We start from the raw sequence: 21647 nt of genomic DNA, 5'->3' as shown, positions 1-21647 counted from the left end.
AAAGGCCATGAAAAGCTTATTTGCCACTTTCACCATGGGAGGGTTTGTCAAGAAGGGGCCCTCTATAAAGCAGACAGCAGCCTTCATTAGGCAATGAATCTGCTGGCGCCTTGATTTTGGACTTCCCAGCATCTAGAGCTATAAGAAACAAATTTCTATCATTTTTAAGCCACCCAGTATATGATATTTTGGTATAGCAACTCAAATGGACTAAGACAGTGAGACAATGCAGTATTTGTCTTTTTGTGTCTGGCTTATATAACTTAGCATAGTGTCCTTCAGGTATTTTTTCTTATGTACAGTATTAGTTAACTGCCAGAAAAATGCAGTATAACAGCTATAGAATCTCTGTGGCATATAGCAATAAGTGTTGATTTAGGTGCCAAGCCAAAATTAACTAAGTGGGTTGACTGAGGCTTGACTGGGCTTGGCTTAGTGGCTCTGCTGATCTTGGCTGGCCTTGCTTTATGCATCCAGAGATTGGCTGGGGTCAGCTGGTCTTGACTGGGGTATTTCTGCTCCCCATTCTACCCCTTTGACTGAGGCCAGAGGGCTGACCTTCTGCTTCCCCTCATGGTGATGGTAGAAGCTCAAGTCCAATTACTCAAGTGCATGACAATCATCTGCTGGCTTAGCATATAATTGTTCATCCATGTTGTTGCAAATGGTGGGATTTCTTTCATCTGAAGGCTAACATTCCATTGGATGTATATGCCACGTTTTCTTTATCCATTCATCTGTTGATAGGCATTTAGATTATTTCCATATCTTGCCTTTTGTGAACAATGCTGCAATGAACATGGAAGAACTGGTATTCCTTTGAAATCTGATCCCAATTTCATTTCCACTGGATATACACCCAGAAGTGAGATTCCTGGATTGCAAGGTAGTTCTAGTTCTATAATGGCTACAGCCAATTTACATTCCCACCAACAGTGTGTGGTTCTCTTTTCTCCACATCATCACCAGAATGCTTTATTTTATTTTATTTTTAAAATAATAGCCAAACCATTTTGATATGGTTTAAATATTCCCAATACTAGATCAACTATTTTCTTTGCTGCCAAGTGAAGAAAAGCAAGGGTTGGAAAAGAGCCAAATTTCTGGTGAGCTGTTCACTCTGGAGATAATTTTCTGAGAAGTGCGTGTTAAACACCATGGCATTTCAGCCTTGAAGTGAGAGGTGTAGACTATTCGTGATAATGAATATACAGCTGAGGTGTCCCACTGGAGCAAGTCACTTAGAATCACAGAAAGCGTATTATCAGGCCCATGATGTAAATTTAAAATGTCTTATTCTTCATTTTACAAACTTATGTGAGCATCTTTCCCTCTCACAGGCAGCCCATTTCAGTGTGGAAAATCAGTCTTGTATGAACCAGATTTAGAACAGTGCCATGATTCGTTCATATTCAAGAGTTAACTGTTTGCTTCTACACAGAGTTGGTGTCAGGAGGCATGTTGCTGAGTGCCAGCAACTCTTTGGGGGTTGAGCTTGGTGGTCTCCTCTGTTCTAGCATGTGAATGCTGTAAACGGGATGTCTTAGGCCATTCTTGCATTGCTATAAAGAAATACCTGAGGCCGGGCGTGGTGGCTCACCCCTGTAATCCAAGCACTTTGGGAGGCCGAGGCAGGTGGATCATGAGGTCAGGAGATCGAGGCCATCCTGGCTAACATAGTGAAACCCCATCTCCACAAAAAATACAAAAAATTAGCCGGGCATGGTGGTGGGCACCTGTAGTCCCAGTTACACAGGAGGCTGATGCAGGAGAATGGCATGAACCCAGGAGACGGAGCTTACAATGAGCCGAGATCGCGCCACTGCACTCCGGCCTGGGCAGTAGAGCAAGACTGTCTCAAAAAAAAAAAAAAAGAAAGAAAGAAAGAAAAAGAAATACCTGAGGCTGGGTAATTTATAAAAATGGGCATCTGCTTCAGGTGAGGCCTCAGGAAGCTTTTACTCATGGTGGAAGGTGATGGGGAGCCAGCACATCACATCGTGAGAGAGGGAGCAAGAAAGCAAGGAGGAGGAGCCAGACTCTCTTCAACGACCAGTTCTTCTTGTGTGAACTGATTAGGGAAGGGGAAGCACCCAGCCATTCATGAGGGATCCACCCCCATGACCAAAACACCTCCCACCAGGTCCCACTTCTAACATTAGAGGTCACATTTCAACATGAAATTTGGAGGGGACAAACATCCAAGACATATCACTGGATGAGATGTGCTGAGATTGTTATCCAAGCTCCATCCAGGTAAGCTAGTGTGAGGCTCCATCTTGGAGCCAAAGGTACACTTGACTTTATAAAGTGTGCAATATGATTATAATCAGATCATACCCTTTTTCTCCAGTTTTCAGATATTGATTTACCTAACCTTAACATATTATCAATAGCTGTTCAATGACATATACCTTTGCTCTGTGACAATTAATTTAAAATTATCTGTGATGAAATAGTTCTGAAATTATTTTATACACACTGAGAGCAGATGCTGCTGGAGTTCCCATGATTCTGCACAGAAGAAGCTTCTCATAGTAAGGATCCGATGCTCTGTCTGCAGGCTCGGCTTGGCCATGGGAGTATGCTCTGTCCATATGCAGAAGTCACTCCTGGAGCAGCTCTCAACCAGTGACTGAGAGATAAATAACCTGGCTTCCTCACCCCTTAGGTGACTTGTCTTCCACACAGTCTACCAGATTCCTCCAGGGGGATCGAGCCTCAGCTGCTTAATTATTACCTCAGTAATAACTTACTAATTAATGCAGCCAGTGTTCACTCCTCTTCTCCATTTCACCTCTCCGCTTACCTGCGTGCTTGCTGGGATTGCTTCTCAAAATGAACTATGGAAGTGAAATCCTTACCTTAGAGTGGAATTCTGAGGGAAACCCAAACTAAGATATAGCATCAATATGTTTACTTACATTAGAAAGAATTAAGGTTCAAAAGAAGCATAACCTTGCTATTTAGGGTTTTCTTCTTTGTAAACTTCTCATTTTTTTTTTGCCAGTCTTAGTATACAGAGTATTTTTTTAAATTAAAAATACCTGTTTCTCATTACAAAAGTAATCTGTATTCTTTGTAAAAGAATTAGAAAAAAACCAGATAAGGATTAAGAAGAAATACATGGCCAATAATGTTACAGCTAGAAATGACTGCCCTGGAATATTTGTGTTTGTCTTTCCATCCTCTTTACTTGCATGGTGGGTTTTTAAAACAATGTCTCCCATCCCACAGGCTCTTTTTCACTGTGACCTTGACACTCCTCTCATTGAGATTTGGGACTGAATTGTTTACCCTTCAACCTGGGCCCGCCTTGACCAACAGAATGTAGTGGAAGTGATGCTCGGTGACTTCTGAGATGGGATTATAATAATATCACACACTTACATCTTGGTTTTTCTTTTGGACAGACACTCATTAGAAAAATCCAGCTGCCATGCTGTGAGGAATCTCAAGTTAGCTCACATGAATAGACCATATGGTTAGGGGATTTGGCTGGGAGCTCTAGCTGAGGTCCCAGATGGTAGCTAACATCAACTGCCAGATATTGAGATGCTTCCATATTGTTCTTACTTCCAGCTGTCGAGACACCCCCAGCTTTTGAGTCTTTTCAGCTAATCTGCTAGATGTTGTGGGACACAAAAATGCTATCTATTGCTGTATCTGGACCCAGTAAATGTATGACACATGGAATCTATGAGCATGATAAAATGATTGTTTAATGCCAGTGCATTCTGGGTGCTTTGCTATGCAGCAACAATAACTTGAATATTCCTCCTTGCCAATTTGTTTGTATTCTCTAGCCTTTGTATTCTCCACTGATTGGCTGAGGTAATTGATGTCAATCCTGTTGGGCTGAGTCTCTTGAGCTACATCAACTCACAGGTCTTAGTCAGCTTATAATAGATACCGTTGGGGCCATGTGACCATCTCTGAGCCAATCATTAAATAGCCTTATATAAGTTAAAAATTTGTGCTGGGCACGGTGGCTCATGCCTGTAATCCCAGCACTTGGGGAGGCTGAGGCAGGCAGATCATGAGGTTGAGATGGAGACCATCCTGGCCAACATGGTTAAAACCTGTCTCTACTAAAATACAAAAAAATTAGCTGGATGTGGTAGTGGGTGCCTGTAGTTCCAGCTACTGGGGAATCTGAGGCAAGGGAATCTCTTGAACCTGGGAGGTGGAGGTTGCAGTGAGTTGAGATCACACTACTGCACTTCAGCCTGGGTGACAGAGTGAGACTCCGTCTAAAAAAAAATTAAAAATAAAAAAAACTGAGTAAGGAACCGTGGGTAAAAAAAAATTTAACCAGAAAGAAATACTGTCAGACACACATGCATAGGTACTTATGAATAAAAATAAAAACATAATTTGAAAATATACCAAAGCATAAAATAAATTACAACTGATGTATAGAACAATAGGTAATTGCAACACAAAGACCATACTCTTATCAACTAAAAATATATTTTGTCTAACATAAAAAGAAACCCAAAAGCATTATGTCATGGATTTCTTGTGTGTACAGCTCCTATCACAGTATGGGAAACATACAGAGCCCTTCCTCCATGGTGGATATTCTCCATCTTCAGCAAATCTGAGGAAGGTTTGAGTAACTAACCTAAAATCTGTGGAGAGATTTTTATCCTTTGATAGTAGTTTATGAACTTATATGCTTGTGCTAATTTAAAACTTTTTAAATATAGCAGCAAGACTGTGTTGTATAATCAAAGAAAATGGGAAAACTAACCAAATAATTGAGGCATTTTTGCCTCCATCTTGGCAGTTTTCATAGTTTCCCATCTTGAGAAGATCTTATTACTTAAACTCCTTTAGAGAAACGTTATACTACAGAAGAGAGCGTCCATTTTTTCTGCTTCTTCACTGATGTCCATCCCTAGATCCAGCAACTCCTTAGCTTTGGGGTCCCAGCTCTCCTTAAGCCACCTTTTCTCTCTTTCCTGGGGTCCCTGTCCAGCTGGGTGAGCCCAGTGCTCTGACTGCAGCTGGACCTCGGTACCTCCAGCTTCTGTCATGCTGGAGTCATAACAAGTGCCTGTGTCCAGACTTGGGAGTGCACTAGGTTTTCCAACCACAGCCTGAAAAGATGCCGTGGAGACAAGGCAGTGGGAAAAGTGAGTTAATACACCTCCTGCCTCTGAAGAGGTAGGCTGTAAACTGAACCAGGATTCAGAGCAAAATGAACTGGATGTCTTCATCCAAGTAAATACTGGACATTCATCCACGACGTGAAACCACCATACAATTCAAAAACATTGGCAGGCGCTGTTGAGGGAGAGACGCAGCAGGGGGCCTCCAAGCCAGAGATGAGGTGGCACGGGCAGAGCTGAGCAAGGACACTTCTGCCACATGATGCTTGGCACACCCTGTTGCTCCTTGTCTTGCTTTCAGCTGCCATATTTGCAAAAACAAATGGAATTGGAGGCCATGCTGTATCCCATCCGGCCAGCTAAGACCTGCTCATGAATCACTGACTAGCTCCATTACTTAGCTAATGTGTCAGAGCTGGCTCCGCTCTAACTGACCTCCCTTGCCTCTAAAAAGTGACACATTGATTTTTATTACTGACTCTGTGTTTCAAAACTTTTTGGGGACTGAAAAACCCACCAGGCAAATCTCAGGCCTTAGAAAGCTGTTAAACTGAATTGCAAATAAAAGGCTTAGAAAGTCCTTAAAATCATAACCTTGGCATCTCCAATAGGACAAACGAACTTTGTCTTCTCATCTGAGTTAACAGATTTGGGAGAATCGAAATCTTTTCTGTTGGATAGACTACATGCTACCATTTCCACAGGCGAGCTGCCCCTAAATTTGGAAAACTTTTCCTTCTGAAACCACCTAATCTCTTTAGCTTGATTTGGGCAACCGAATCTCTTAGGCTTTTGCCTCTTTGTGTCTAAAAACCAGCTCTGTTCCTGAGAGCAGGCTATCAATCATTTACGTATTAGTGTGACATTCAGTCAGCATCCATTTAAATAAATTTTCTCAGATAAATATTTATTAAGCACCTACCTTGTTCTAGATACAAAGATGGGTAAGCCACTGCCCCGACTTTTATGTGCTGTTTAAAGAAAAACTTTAGACAAATTAAATTTAATGGAATTTAATTGATAAAAGAATGACTTGCAAATCAAGCAGCCCCCTGAACCAGAATAAGTTCACAGTGGCTCCAGGGCTGCCACATGGTTGGATAACATTTATGAATAGAACAAGTAAAGAGACATAGAAAATAGAAGTGAGGTACAGGATTGATTATAGCTCAGCGTTGGCCTTATTTGAATATGGCTTGAACAGTTGGCTGCCTGTGATTGTCTGAAACTTGGCTGCTGGGATTGGCCGAGACTCACTACTTGTTAAGAGAGTAGGTTGCAGTCATTTACACATCCAGTTAGGTGATAGTTTGCTATGTATGGAAAAACTTTAAGGCCAAATTTAAATATGTAAGGAAGCATCTTTAGGCTAAATCTATTTATTTATTTTTTGAGACAGGTTCTCACTCTGTCACCCAGGCTGGAGTGCAGTGGTGTAATCACAGCTCACTGCAGCCTCCAACTTTCTGTCTCAAGTGATCCTCTCACTTCAGCCTTGGGAGTAGCTGTGACCACTGGCATGTGCCACCATGCCAGGCTATTTATTTTATTTTTGTAGAGACTGGGTCCTGCTATGTTCCCCAGGCCAGTCTCTAACTCCTGGGCTCAAGTGATCCTCCTGCCTTGGCCTCCCAAAGTGCTGGGATTACAGGGATGTGCCACCATGCCCTGTCTGGCTAAACTTAACAGCACAGTCAAAGAGGAGAAACAGAAAGGTAGATGCTAGTAAGCAATGTGTAAGCAGGAAGAGAGTGGAACCAAAGTTCTGTGGAGTCAAAAGGAAGAAGCATGTAACAGGAGGCTTGAATTAAGGCAGCATTTGGGTTGAGCTTCTAAAAAGGAGACTTTCAGCAGGCATGAGTGGGGTGGGCGAGGAAGCAGCCATTGCCAGCAGCAAACAGCACACACAGGTGAAAGTGGGAGACCTTATGGGGACCTAAGTGTGGGTGGTGACATGGCAGACAATGGTGAGACAATGGGACTGGAAGGGAATTTGGGCCAAGTCATTGAGGCCTCAGATGCCATTAGACATCTTATGTAATACAATACATCTTAATAACACATCTTAATAATAATAAGACATCTTAATAACGCAGGCAGTAGAGAGCCAGGAGAGAGTTGGGGTGGCAGACTGACAGGGTGAGGTCTCTGCTTAAAAGACATACAGCGTTGATGGCATTATGGCAAGTGAGTTGGTTGGAGACCGAGTGACAGCTAATTCCAGCAGTTGAGATTATAAATCAGGTGAAGGCAGTGGAGATTAAAATGAGAGAATAAAATTGAGGAGCATGTTGCACTTCGGCTCAATTTAAACCTACAGAACAAAGTGGGCAGAGGAGTTGAAGATAACTTCAAGGTTTTTCACCCAAATGAGTCTTAAATATATTTCTAAGCATAAGATTGTATTATAGGATTATCCACAGTAAGAAATTCCAGGCATCATCTGTAGTTAGCAGTGAAAAGAGAAGAATTTACAAATGATGAAAACTTAAATGAATCTTAATCTCCTTTCTTTCATCCTGATATTCTTATTCTATCCCTTATTACTTACAGGTTAAATTGGAAATATTTAGGAGTTTTTAATTTTGTCTGATAAATGTTTAACACAAAGCATTTGCCAATGGCTACTAATTCTTAGTTGTCCCCAGTTAATTACAAATTATGCAATCGAATAATTTTGTTTTATTATGCCCCAGCATCATATCCCTACACACTGAGAACAAGCAGTGGGTTATCACACTCAAAGCAAGACCAATGTGTAATTTTGGCCTGAAGAAGATTCTGCAATTTTCCTAAGAAAAGAAAGCCTGCCATCCCTCTTTGCATGTGAGCGTCCTTGTGTTGACTCTGGAACTCTGGATGTTGTGGCTGGGTGCCAGCCCTGCTGACTAGGCTGCCAGGAAAGGGAGTGGAGTGGACACTGGCAACCCAGGCCAGAAATAAGCAAGGAATAAACCCAATATTTCAAAAGCTTTGGGCCATAAAAAAATAAGTCAAAAGGTTTTAGTGATGAGAGGAAATTGGAACTCAGCCCCTCTCTATTATAAAATAAACAAAACAAATACAGGCATTTACAAGCGAAGTCACCTGATTGTTATTTAACTGTGGTTCTGTGTAATAATGCATTATCACCCAATGGGAGATAGTGAGCTGTCAGGGAGGGAACAAGGCTTTGGACTTGGGCAGCCTGAATTGGCAACTGAATATCTCCACTTACTACTTGTGTGACCTTGGACAAGCTGGGCTGTTCTGAACCCAGGTCTCTTAATCAGGAAACTATGGTAAGTTTCACCTTCAAGGCTTGTCATGCAGATCAGCTGAGCAGACAAATGGAGTACTCAATCACCTAGCAGGTCCTCAACCATCAGTCCTTCAGTATGTGCCAAGTTGGTTCTCATATGTATTTAAAATATATTCATTTTCTTTGTTACTTTTTTATTAATACATAATATTTGCACATATTTATGGAGTACATGTGATATTTTGTTACATGCATAGAATGTGTAATAATCAAGTCAGATTGTCCAACTCCTCCAGTGTTTATTTCTGTGTGCTGGGAACATTTCAAGTCCCCTCTTCTAGCTATGGTGAAATATACAATACATTGTTGCAAACTATAGACGCCCTACTATGCTGTCAAGCATTAGAACGTATTCCTTCTATCTAACTGTATGTTTGTACCCAGTAACCAACCTCCCTCATCTCATTGAACCTCCCCCACCCCCAGCCTCTGGTAACCATCATTCTACTCTGTGCCCATGAGATCAACTTTTATAGCTCCCGTCTATGAGTAGCAACATGCAGTATTTGTCTTTCTGTTCCTGGCTTATTTCACTTAACATAATATCCTCCAATTCTATCCATGTTGCTGCAAATGTCACAATCCCCTTAACAGTGAGACAGATATTTAAAAAGCAAGCAAAAAATGAATATTTTTTTGCAGTGGCTCACACATGTAATCTCAGCACTTTGGGAGGCCAAGGTGGGTGGATTACTTGAAGTCAAGAGTTTGAGACTAGACTGGCCAAGATGGTGAAACCCCGTCTCTACTAAAAATACAAAAATTAGCCAGGCGTGATGGTATATGCCTGTAATCCCAGCTACTCAGGAGGCTGAGGCAGGAGAATCACTTGAACCCGGGAGGTGGAGGTTGCAGTGAGCTGAGATTGCGCCACTGCACTCCAGCCTGGGCAACAGAGTGAGACTCCATCTCAAAAAAAAAAAAAAAAAAAAAGAATATTATAGCAGGACAGTTATTGCCCTTAGACCAAGGCAAGATGGGCTCTGTGGTTTAAAAGCCCCACCCTGGTCTTCTTCCCGTTGAGCCCCTCTCTTTAGGATAAAGGGTCTGCAAGGCCAAAATCACATGCTGCACCTGCTCAGAGCCCATGTCCCTCTTCTTCTCTTCTGGACTTGCTCAGGGGGCTAGGATCCTGGAATTCCATGCTCCAACCAACCCAACCTTGTTTCTAGGATGTACATGGGTCTTTCTTCTTGAGAGTATTCCACTGGGGTGGGCACCTCGGACCTGGGGTGTGGCTGCTGTGATATTTATAGTTTGTGGGATGGAGGTTGGCAAGTATGTATGACTGTGAGGTCCCCTGTGGTGCAGGATGGAGTGGGGGTGAGAAGAGAAGTGGGGAGGGCAGCTGTGAACTGGCTCTTTCTGCCAAGTGCTTCTCAGTGCAGAGCTCTGAAGAGTTCAAGAACTCTACCTTCTATTCTGATCTCCCAGACCACTAGAAGGATACACTAGTTTAGAGGCAGATAGGAGGAGAGAACACCCTTTGTGTCACAGCTTTTTTTCTTGATAGCATCTGTGGCACACTTAGGCATCTAGTAGATGGGCCTACATTTACACTCTTGCTCTGGGCAGGGCATGTGGTTGGCAGAATATTCTTCCAATGAGCATCTTTTGACTGGCCCATTCATGTATCTTAGTTTCTTGAACCAACTCATAGTCATTTTTAAATCTCTCTGTTCCTTCATACAGGTGTGCCTCTTACTTGGAACCCACTTTCCCTCCATTTCCTTTGTAAGTCTTTTGCTCATTCATCACTGAGGTTAGAAGTCATTTCCCTATGAACCCTTCCTTATCAGAGCAGATCTGAGCGTGTGGTGTCCAATGTGGTATTCAATGGGGGTAATGTGTGGGCAGCTGAAGTCTGATTCATACTTTCCAGACCAAAAGAAAGGCACTGGTTCCAGTGAAGTGTCCCACAGCAGAAACGTGGCTCGGAGCTCAGTTCAAAGGTGTTCCTTGAATGAAGCCAATCCTTTTGGGGGGAGGGGAAGGAGAAGGGGGGTCTCCCACCCCCACCTTTTTTTTTGAGACAGAATCTCATTCTGTCACCCAGGCTGGAGTGAAGTGGTGCGATCTCGACTCACTGCAACCTCCACCTCCTGGGTTCAAGTGATTCTCCTGCCTCAGCCTCCAGATTAGCTGGGACTACAGGCGTCCACCACCACACCCGGCTAATTTGAGATCTCCCCTTTTTTATCCTTTCTCACTGTATTTATGTGTGTCTCGTTCAGAGTCTTCATCTGGGTTTAGTGGGATGGCATTACATGGTCGTGCAGGTGTCCTGAAACTGAAGGAGAAATTTAGGTCTGTGTGGCCACGTTAGTTCTTCTCAGGAGAGAGCAGGCATCCAATTTCAATGAGGAATGCAACACAGAGAGAAAAAAAAAGAAAGATCAGGTGATTGAGTAGACATTGAGGTCTGAAAAAATGTAGAAGTCAAGTCGAACAAATAAGCATAAACATGTACTTTTAGGATGAAGTCCATGTTGCTGGTGCCCTGCTCACATTGTTTTGGCCCAGCCTTGAAGGACAGCTGCAGAGTGGATTCTCTCATCTCCCTTCCCGGAGGCATCCTCTAGCCAAATAAGGTGGCATTCTCGGCCCTCAAGCTTAGCAGGCCAATGAGGGGCGGGCATTGAGGGGCACACACCAGCTTGTGTCCTGCTCAGAGGGGCGGTTCTGAGGCATGCTCCCTGCAGTCTCCCAGAGCGGCCCCGGGAGGGCTGAGCCTCAGTGGCCCATGATGGTAATGCTCGTTATTGCACCCTTGTGGCTTTCTTCTCTTTCCTGCCTCATTTCTTACTGCCACACTGTGCTCCCCTGCATCACTTCCTAAACTAAATTCCTTCATCTAAGACCTTGTCCCAGGGTCTGCTTTGGGGAAGAACAAAAGACAAAGCACTTATGATACACTCAAGACTAACAGAAGCATAAGCTTCTGAGGATTTAAATGCAAATAGAAACAATGCAATAGAAATAGGCTAAAAGGCCTGAGCTCTCCTTAACCCACCCAGCCTATTTCAGACTGATGGGCTTGGGGTCAGTTTCTGCCAGAGTGCTTATTGCTCTTTAAATTCTTGGTTTTCCGGACGTGGAATATTAACACCATCTAATAAGTTGAACTACTTGTTCTTTATTAGAGAACTAGAGGAACCAGGCCCATATATTTGATGGCAACTTGACAAAGCTCTGTTAAGAGCTCACACCTATGAATACAGCGTGGTTTGCCAGAAAAGGGGCATTCACTTTCCGAGCCAAATATAGTACACTGAAGCACTAAGATATATGAACTGAATCTTGACCCGCTGGTATGTAAACTTTTCAAAGTTCCCAAATTTGAAGACAGGTTGGACATTTTTCTAGTGGAGTTCCTGGACCCAAAGTTATTTTTTATGAAGCAGTTTTGTAAAATTTATGATGTGAGGATACAATATGCCTTTTTCTTGTGATTCATCCTTCTTGCATGCTTCTATGTAGCAAGCTGGCAAAAGGCAATGGAAGGGACTTCTGGGGACAGTCCTGTCATTTCCTACAGTATTTTCATGAGTTATTCAGCGTGGGTCTCTTCCCTACCCCCATTGTCTGGCTGGAGAGAAGCACCCTTTCATAGGTGAGCTTTTCCTACAAACATGAGAGATTAAAAATAATCTTCAAATGAAGAAACAATCTGACATTTATTCATTGAAAATCACTCATCTTCAACTTATCTTCCATTTACAGCTCTACCCCTTTCTTTTATGGGTGGAGAAAATGAGGCCCAGAAAAATAAATGGATTTGTCCAAGATAACCCTGATTGTTTAATCAGGGTGTTTCAGAGCTCACATCCCCTGGTCATGTGTTTGCTGGAGGACTCAACTTTTGGAGTCTCTGATTTTTATTTGTAAAAAAGAGGTAGTGGTATAGTTCTTGAAGATTCATCTTACAGAAGTAAATTGATGGAAAAACTACTCTATTAAGGCATAATTGACATAAAGTAAACAGCATGCATTTAAAGTGTACAATTTGATAAGCATTGACTTACGTGCACATCCATGAAACTGTCACTACAATCATGATAGCAAACAGCCCTCATCCCCAAGAGGTTCCCTGTGCCCCTTGTCATCCTTCCCTGCATTCCTCCCTGTCTTCCTCCCTAGACAATCACTGATTGGCTTAGTGTGTATTTTCTGGAGTTTTATATAGTGGAATCACACAGATTTTATTCTTTTTTGTATGACTTCTTTTACTCAACATAATTGTTTTGACATTCATTCTTTATATGGAATGAATCAATATTCATTCTTTTTATTTTTGAGTAGGATTTTAAGGTATGGATACACCTCAACTTGCTTACTCATTCACCTGTTGGTGGGCATGTTAGTTGTTTAAGTTTTAGGTTATTACGAATAAAGCTGTTTGAATGTTTATGTATATGACTTTGTGTGTATTTATGCTTTCATTTTTTCTTTGGTAAAAACAGAGAATGGAATAGCTGCATTATATGGTGATTGTGTTTTTTTTTTTTTTTAACTTTATAAGCAACTGACACATTGTTTTCCAAAGGGGCTGTATCATTTTACATTCTCACCAGCAGTGAATGAGATTCTAGTTCTTCCATATCTTCACCAATACTTGCTGTGGTCAGTCTTTTTAGCTATTCTAACAGATATCTCATTATAGTTTTAGTTTGCTTTTTCTTAATGACTAATGATGTTGAGCATCTATTCATGTGCTTATTTGCTATACAGGTATTTTTTTTTTCCAAGAAATTATCTGTTCAAATCTTTTGCCCATTTTTAAATTGGGTGGTTTATTTTCTATTATGGATACAAGTCTTTTATCATATATATAATTTGCAAATATTTTCTCCAAGTCTCTTTTTCATTCTCTTAACACTGCACTTTGAAGAAGAGAAAAATTTTAATGAAGTCCAATTTATTAACTTTTTCTTTTATGAATCATGTTTTCAGAGTCATACCTAATAGCCTAATAAAATTTATCTTATGTTTTCTTGTAAAATTTTACAGTGATAGGTTTAATATTTAAATCTATGATCTATATGCATTACTCTTTTTAATATGGTATAAGGTGTGAAAATAAGTTAATTTTCCTTTACACATATATATCCATTTTTTTAAACAGTACATTTGTTGAAAAGGCTGTTTTTTTCTTTACTGAATTACCTTTTTATCTTTGTTGAAAATCAGTTGTTTATATATGTGTGGTTCCATCCATTTCTGGATTCTTGATTCTGTTCCCAAGATTTAGAATCTATTATGTGGTATGAATCCTGTAACTATAAGTTAATAATTTATGTCAATTATCTTTTAAGTGTTTGGCACATAGTGGACCCTTAGTGAATGCTATTTTACTGTCTTCTTTTATTGGACATTTTTGCTGCGACTGTGAAATAAATACTCTCAACTCCTTTAAGTTCTCTAAGTCAACGATTATTAAATGATTCTCATTGTGATCTACCCACCTGAGTCCTTTTGCAGAGAATCATCACAGAAACAATATTCTCTGCTCTTAAGAACCTTATGGCCTATAAGAGATGGAGATAAAAATATATTTTTTAAGTAAACATTTTCTTTCTTATGTTGTATTTCCAGTTCATATCAAATAAAGCAAGACATGCTTGATGGTAGAATTTTCCTTCTGTGACTCCTTCTAAATATACATGATTATTCACTCCATGCTAAGAACTGAAAGACATCAGGACACAAAGAGAGTGACCGGTGAATGCTGTAGGAGACAGCAGGATTCTTTGAAGAACAGCCTAGTTGGATGTGCTGAGTAGATTTACTTAAGCTTGGTAACTGTTGGAACACATTTATCCACAATTATACATAAATTGTTTAGAATAGAAAACTTTCTTCTTAGTACTGTAGGGATATGAAGAAGGGATGGATGTGAGCCCTGTTGATCAAAGACCTACGGGTCTAAAAGGAAGAAGCATGCTTGGGTGTATTTCAGACACTGGGGAAAGTGATGTGTGGTGTAGGAGAGGAGGTGATGTGCTGCAGTGAGGTTCTAGGAGAGGAATGGGTCAGTCTACTCAGCACTACTAATATTATTGTTCTATTTTTTTTAACATAGGCAGATACCTGTGTTTGCCCCAGTGACAGCATTACCAAGCTTAGTAATGCTGTCACTGGGGCCATCTGAGAACTATCATAATTTGGGTAGACTCTGGCCTGGAGGATAGAAACTCCCACTGACACCAGGAATTGGTCACTCCTCTATCCTTCGCTCTGCTTTCTCCAGTGCTACCTCCATTCTCTGGCTTTGGTAGGAAAGGTAGCCCTAGCAGTTACAGGTAAAGTGGCCTGTGATCTCAGAGAGCAAGGCTTCTGATGGGTGATGAACTCCCATCCCTGGAGTAATCACTGTGACCTGGGAGATGCATTTGGACTGGACCGGCCAGTGAGGGGCCTCCTACCTGCCTAGATGAAAACTATCACTTGCACAGAAATACACGGAAAGAAGGAGAGGCAGAAAGTTAATGGAGATTAATTGTACCAGCTTTGTAAGGAGGACAGAAATAATAACCATTTATGGAACAAATATTTCTATGTATTTGTTTTCAAACTAATTAAGAGCACCATTGTCCCTAATTCTTTACCCCTCCCCTTATCTCTATCCTTTGCCAAGTGACTTGCAGTCCCCCACCTCTATGGGAGGAGTATATGTCCTTTATCCTTGACTCTGGGCATGACCTTGTGATTTGCTTTGGCCAATGACACCAAGGGGACAGTGACAGTGTTCCAGTTCTGATCCTAGGCCTTAAGAGACATCACATGTTTCTGTTGTTGTTCTTGAACTTCTGCTGTCTTATGAAAAGAGCATGCCCTAGTTGGGTGGCTGTTCCTGGCGTGGGCTGAGGGAATGCAGGGTGACCAGTGGAACGGGGCTGCCCCACACAACCCACAAACTCATGAGCAAAATACATTCTTCTGGTTTATGCTACTGAGATTTTGTGGTTGTTTATTATGCAACAGAAGCTAACTGATTCAAGGGCCAGCAGGGATGAATACAGTATCTCAGCATCTGAGAATGCAATGCCACCTGTATAAAGGCAGAGGTTATAATGTACACCACTTTATTCCCAGTGCCTAGAAGATTGCCTGACACATGGTACATCCCCAGTAAACATACTCCAAAAGTACTGCTTCACTACAAAGTGCTGGTCACTGTGACAGGAACAGAGGTAGAAATAGACACATGATGGGGTATACCTTAAAGGAGCTTGCCTTGTGTTTGGAGAGACCAAATGGATATGTTAAGTTTGCAGGGCAGGTTGAAAAAAGTACCATATTGGAAATAGGTTATGTAAGAAGAAGTTATATGTGTGTCATCAGAGTCGTATCAGAGGGGTGGTCTAGCCCCACTCATATCCTCTGTCCTGCACCCATTAAGGCACACTGGCCTGACTCTTGGCTCCCATCAGTCATCACCTGTGTTTCTTTACCCGATAATCTCTCTAGCCATCAGAGCCTACTTTTCTTTCTTGCACAGTCCAGAAGTACCAGAATATGAATCCTCCCCTACTCCCTCCAGGAGCAGCCCTCAGCCAATGACTAATGGGAGTTGGTGTGTAAATAATCCACTGTCTTGCTTCTCATCCCAGATGGATGACACTGAGGTGTGTTCTACTGTGCCTCTCAGAATTCCCAATGAGATTAAGCTCCTGTTACCATTAGATAACTTGCTTGAAAACATATATCTTGGAATTACTCCAAAATAAATGACTTGTCGGTGAATTTTTGTCTTAGCATCTGCTTCCGGCGGAATCCAAACAAAGACATGTGAGAATTAAATTTTTGGTTTCATTCTTGTTTTATTTTCTTAACATACATGCTTATCTGTAAACCAATTTTGAATTTTATGTATCAACAATTTAAGTTCTACTGCTTTAAGATTATATGGACATTAAATGTACAGAAAAATAGAAACTAACCAAAGATAAATGAAATACGTTTTTAAAAAAGTCTCGCGAGTTGTGGTGGCTTAATATTGCCGTGAGCTAATGCCTTGAGGGCTACTTTCTCTGGAGTGGGAATGGAGGTCACAGTAATTAGACAGTTTTGGCCAGTGGCTTGTCACTTGGGTTGTGTGTTCACCTGGCTTTAGGAGGAAGAGGAGGCATGGCAGCCTTGCCTTCATCTTGCTCTTTACTTTGCCCTCACTATCACTGTTAACTTTGATTCATGGATGCTTTTCAGGGATCTTGTTTTCTAAGCCACCTAGCCAATTTGGGGGGTTTAGTGTACTTAAAACCAGATAGTATAATCCATAAACCCACTAAATTGGGCACATGTGAGCTGCAATATGTCACAAGATGCAGAAAACCAGCCCTGGAGTGAGGGCACTGCCTTCCACAGCTGTCCTCTGGATCTTTCCTGTCATGTCGGTGACACATGACCACCGGCATGCAACCTGCTAAGGGACGGTGTCCATCTGCATATCAACCAAGACAAAAGCCTGGCTTATCATTTATTTAGAGAAAGCAAACATAAATGGAAGAAATTGTATTTCCCTCCTATTCCATAGTTGATCATCTCTTGCCCCACCTGGGTGGTGTCACATGTCCTGAAGATGGTAGGAGTGAGGGAGAAGAGGTGAGCCCTTTGAAGTATAGGTGAGTTCAGAGCCAAGTATGGAGACAGGGCCTGAAGGCTCCTTGTGGGAAGCATGAGTGGACAAGGCCAGCGTCCCTAGGGAGAAAGGGGACGCTTTTTAAGCTTATTATTCTAAGGACTATTGAGGTCATTTCAGTGATCAAAGTGAGATTTATTGTTCACTAATCGGGCTCCTACATGATCTTATATTGCATATTAGTGCAGATTTTATATAATTACTATTCATAACAGCTATTGATGAAACAATTTTTCCCACATTTTTGTCTTTTTAGTGCTAAAAATGAAAACCAAAGTGAGGGGTATAGAATTTAGGATTATAGAACTAGGGATTTGTTGGTCCTTAAATAGGTGGGTTCTGTTGAAAGAGTGATTCTACTATGAAATTGCATAGCATGTTACAAGTTCCATCATAATATAAAGAAAGTTCAGGATGCTTAATATAAAAATATAGCAATGATAATCATTGGTTTATAGCCTGAGTAGTGACTTCTTTCAAAATTGAGAAACACGCAATGAGAGTTTACTTAGAAACAGTCACAGAAAAATGGAAACATGATTTTTATTAAACTTTAGATGAAAAAAATTAAGCCTTTTTTTTTTTTAGTCTCAGATCAGTAAAGGTCAAACTCACCATCTGAAGTTAGTTTGTGTGGTTTTTTCTTTCTTTTTCATTTTTTAAAAAAGAAAAAATATGTGGGTCATCAGACCCCACTCAATAAAACTTGCTCCATTGATTCTAAAAAATGGCATATTAAGAACCAGGAGCTATATTATGTTATGCATATCTCTTGGCCTTCTATGGGTTATTTTTGCAAATAAAAGCTCATTGGAGGGACTGGACAATCTTGAGGCAACCCTCAGAAGTGGTTTGCTTTCCTGGTACACCAATCGTGTTTTATAAAGTTGTCAACCATGAGACCTTATTACAGCAAGGATGAAATGGCGGTTACTACAATTCCTGTAAATCATACTTTTCCATGGACATTTCTGTGTTCATTAGGGGAGTGAAAGGCAGTGGTTGAAGTGTGCTCATGATTTTTTTTTTATAGGCTTCTTGATGAACTGAGGATGAAGGATTAAAACTGCAAGCAAGCCAAGGCCATTTCTAGGTTTTGAGCCCAGAGATTTCAGTACGTGGTCTTAGAAACTCACAGTAAAATCAAAGAGTTAATACTAATTTATAGGCTCTGCCCTGCTTTCATATGCCAGCAGGGTGAGGCACCATATTTCAAGGTTGGCCCTGCACTTATGGCCTCATTTACAAGCCGCTTAAAATCAAAACACAACATTGCATATTCCTTTTGTGCATTATAAAGAGACTCCTTAGCCTCCTAACTCACCTGGCAGATATTCAGATACACCCCATTCAGAGAGAATGTGGCTTCCATCAGATTAGAGACTCTGAAATCTATGTTTAAAGATGTTAAGTGCCCTGAGTTCTGGAACCAACTCTTTCTCATAATAAACACTGTGCTAAATGGATGTATGGAGATGTTTCTTTCCAGCAAAGATAAGGAAATGGCTGGAAGACTGCGAAAGAATAGATGTGCCACTTTGGAAGTTGGCATAAAAATGAATGATATTTTTACTTTTTGGAAAGCCAAGCAGGTCCCAGAGTCGTGGGGCAGTACTTGGCCTCAGAGTTGAGGCCACCCATTTTGCTGCTGGCAGCCACAATGATGTACCCTTGACTCTATGTCGCTCCCCCTACTTGGCATCCTCAGTTTTTCTAAACTCATGGGTGAGACATGAATGACGTCAGAGGCCCAAACCTTTGGATGCTGATCTAAAAGCATCAACCAAAACCCAACACCCAGCTTCGTAAGTTCCCATTTGAAGCAGGAGCAGTTTTTATAGCAACGGACAAAGGATTGCTCTGTCCTTGTTGGAAATGCTTGAGGACCAAGCACAGAGGTGGGCAAAGATCGTCATCAGGGCTTCTGCTACCTGTCTTAGCCCCAGCACTCTTCAAAAGAGATCCTCAGGGCAGTGATTCTCTGTGAGGCACCTGCCTTAAGCCTGCATGCTGAAAACGAGACAGGAACTAACCTCATTCTATGCCCACTTAACCTTTCTAATAGCTTTAGCACTGAGTGACTCATATGAGCCCATTTTACAGGTGAGAAAATTGAGGCCTAGAGAAGTTTTGAGGCACATCTGCTTATAGCTAGTGAAAAGTGGATTAAAACTCTGAGCTAGTCTCACCTTATAGCCAGAGCTATCTATCATGGTAGCATGCAGCACCTAGGGGAGTTTGTGCTCTGGAGAGTTTATGTTTTTCACTGCTCACAGCTCCTGTGTTCTAGGTGGTAGGTAATGGTGAACAGACTGGGCCAGAGATTAAGATTACATGATTGGAACTGCAAGTTCATCACTTTTGGAGCACCTTGGGCAAATCACTTGTCCTTCATAGTTGTTTGTTTCTGCATAAGTAAAATTGGGATAATAATAATTGTGGATAATAGTGCTGGCATAGAGTTATTGGGAGTTAATTACATGAGTTAAATCATGTAAAGTTTTGAGCGCAGTGCCTAGGCACATAATAAGAAATGTGAATGATTACTGTTTTTATAACCTTATTGTTAATGCTAATTTGCTCCAGATGGCATGGCATACAGTGGTAACAGCTGATGACTTCTCTCCATTTGAATAAACTGTGCTAACTTAATACAGTGGTTCTCTGGAGCACTACAGGCCTAGCCAACCCTGCAGCACATTTAAGGCCTCAGTTTACATCACTTCTGCCAGTATCTCATTGGCCAAACCAAGTCATGTGGCCAATCTCATCATCCATGGAAGGGGGATCATATTTGTGCCATTAAGTTGCATAATAGAGAGAATGAGGGATTGAAAACCATAACTGCACCCACCAAAAAAGCTATTGCCTTCTTTAAGCCTCACAACAGCATCCTGAGAAAGGTGATATTTGAAAGACATTATCCTCCCCAGTTAAGGATAATTATCCCTGTAGAAAACATGAGGCTCAGGGAAATTCTATGGTTGCCAAGACAGTTGGCACTGGGGCCAGCCCTTGAATTCAAGTTTTTCCCACTTTACGCAGATGTTATGGTGAGTTGCATGTTATGGGGCAGCTGTAGGTAAAGCTTTTGCATCTCCATAAGACAACAATTGTGACTCACATTTACTATCCTGACCTATAATAGCACACGAGTTATCTCATTTACTCCCCTTGCAGATGTACACAGTTGGCCTTTTTGTTACTTACAGGCTTATTTTACAGGTGTGGAACTGAGGTCTCCTGCTCTCAGGCAGCCATAAACTTGCATGAAAGCCATGCCCCACTGTGTTTCTTTTCTTTTTCTAGTAACAGGATGACGAAAACATGTTTTCTCTCCTTTTCCTTCACATGAGGATTTCCTTGAGTTTAAAATCCTGTGTTGATAGAGATGGTTTATTCAGAAGAGCGTTGGCCTCCTTCGAAGAAAGTTCCTGCATAAATTTGAAGTGTTATGGTGAGGTGGTATCCTGGAGACGTATGTGTGAATAATAAAAATGTCAGCACCTGCTCCAAAGAACCACTGAATGAAAGGAAAGGAAAATACCATACATCAAAGAAAGTTAGAGGTTCATTTAGATTCGAAGTCCCCTGGGTTAGGACCACACCTAGTACATTGTCACATCCAATAAATGTTGAGAAGCAACTGTCTAGCACATGAGACACAGTTGTGGAGACGTCCTAGGCAGGCTCCACTACAGAAGCAAAACATGATCCAGTTGCAATGGAAATCCACTCTTTGCTCATGCGCTGTTTCCCAAGTACTTGCTTATTAACATATGACTCTGCTAATGAAACAAACACAGGGAGTTGCTTTCTAGAGCAGAAAAAAAGGACTGTGAGAAAAAGCTAGGGTGGTCTAAGGGGTGAATTAGTGACAATGTCAGTGGATCAACTCCCAACACATAGGTTTTCAGACAGGGAATTAGTCTAGGCAGAAGTTCATCAGACCCAGTTCTTAGATGTCTTTTGTCTTTGTGGAAGATGCTGTTGGTGCCCTGTTCGTGTACTCCATGGGCTCTTACTGGAAGCACCATGCCTCATTCATTATCAGGGGGCTTTCTTGAGCATACTTTCTTGCACAAGGTGGGGCACAGGCTGGCATTTGTAGGGGAGGTGAAAGCCCCCAGGAGTGACAGTCAATCAATCTCAGTTGGGAATTGGTGGATAAGAGCTCCTGCTTCCTGGCCTCCCATTGGGACAACTCAGAGGCATGTTCTGTACCCTCTCCCAGAGGCCTCTAATGGGACTGAGCCCCAGTTACTTACAGAGGAAACCTGCTTGTTTGCCATCCCTGTCTATTGGCTCCTATCCCTTCCCTGTCTCACTCCCCTAATCCTCTCTTCCATCCAGTACTGCGTGGGATCATCTCCCCAGGAAAGTCTCTTGTTTCAGAGTTTGCTTCTGGGGGGATGTAAACTAAGACAGTCTTTTCCAATCTAGCAAAAACCTTTTTGCTGTAAGTTCTGTGGAACGGGTCACAGATCATGTGCAGTCACGCAACACTCTTTGGATTATCACTGTCACGAAGGAGCAATGGGGGAGACCAACCCCTCCACGCAGGGCTCAGGATGTGTGCACGGTAGGC

The sequence above is a fragment of the Nomascus leucogenys genome, chromosome 13 (assembly GCF_006542625.1).
Source record: "Nomascus leucogenys isolate Asia chromosome 13, Asia_NLE_v1, whole genome shotgun sequence".
Classification (NCBI taxonomy): Eukaryota; Metazoa; Chordata; class Mammalia; order Primates; family Hylobatidae; genus Nomascus; species Nomascus leucogenys.
This window is presented reverse-complemented; position numbering follows the sequence as displayed.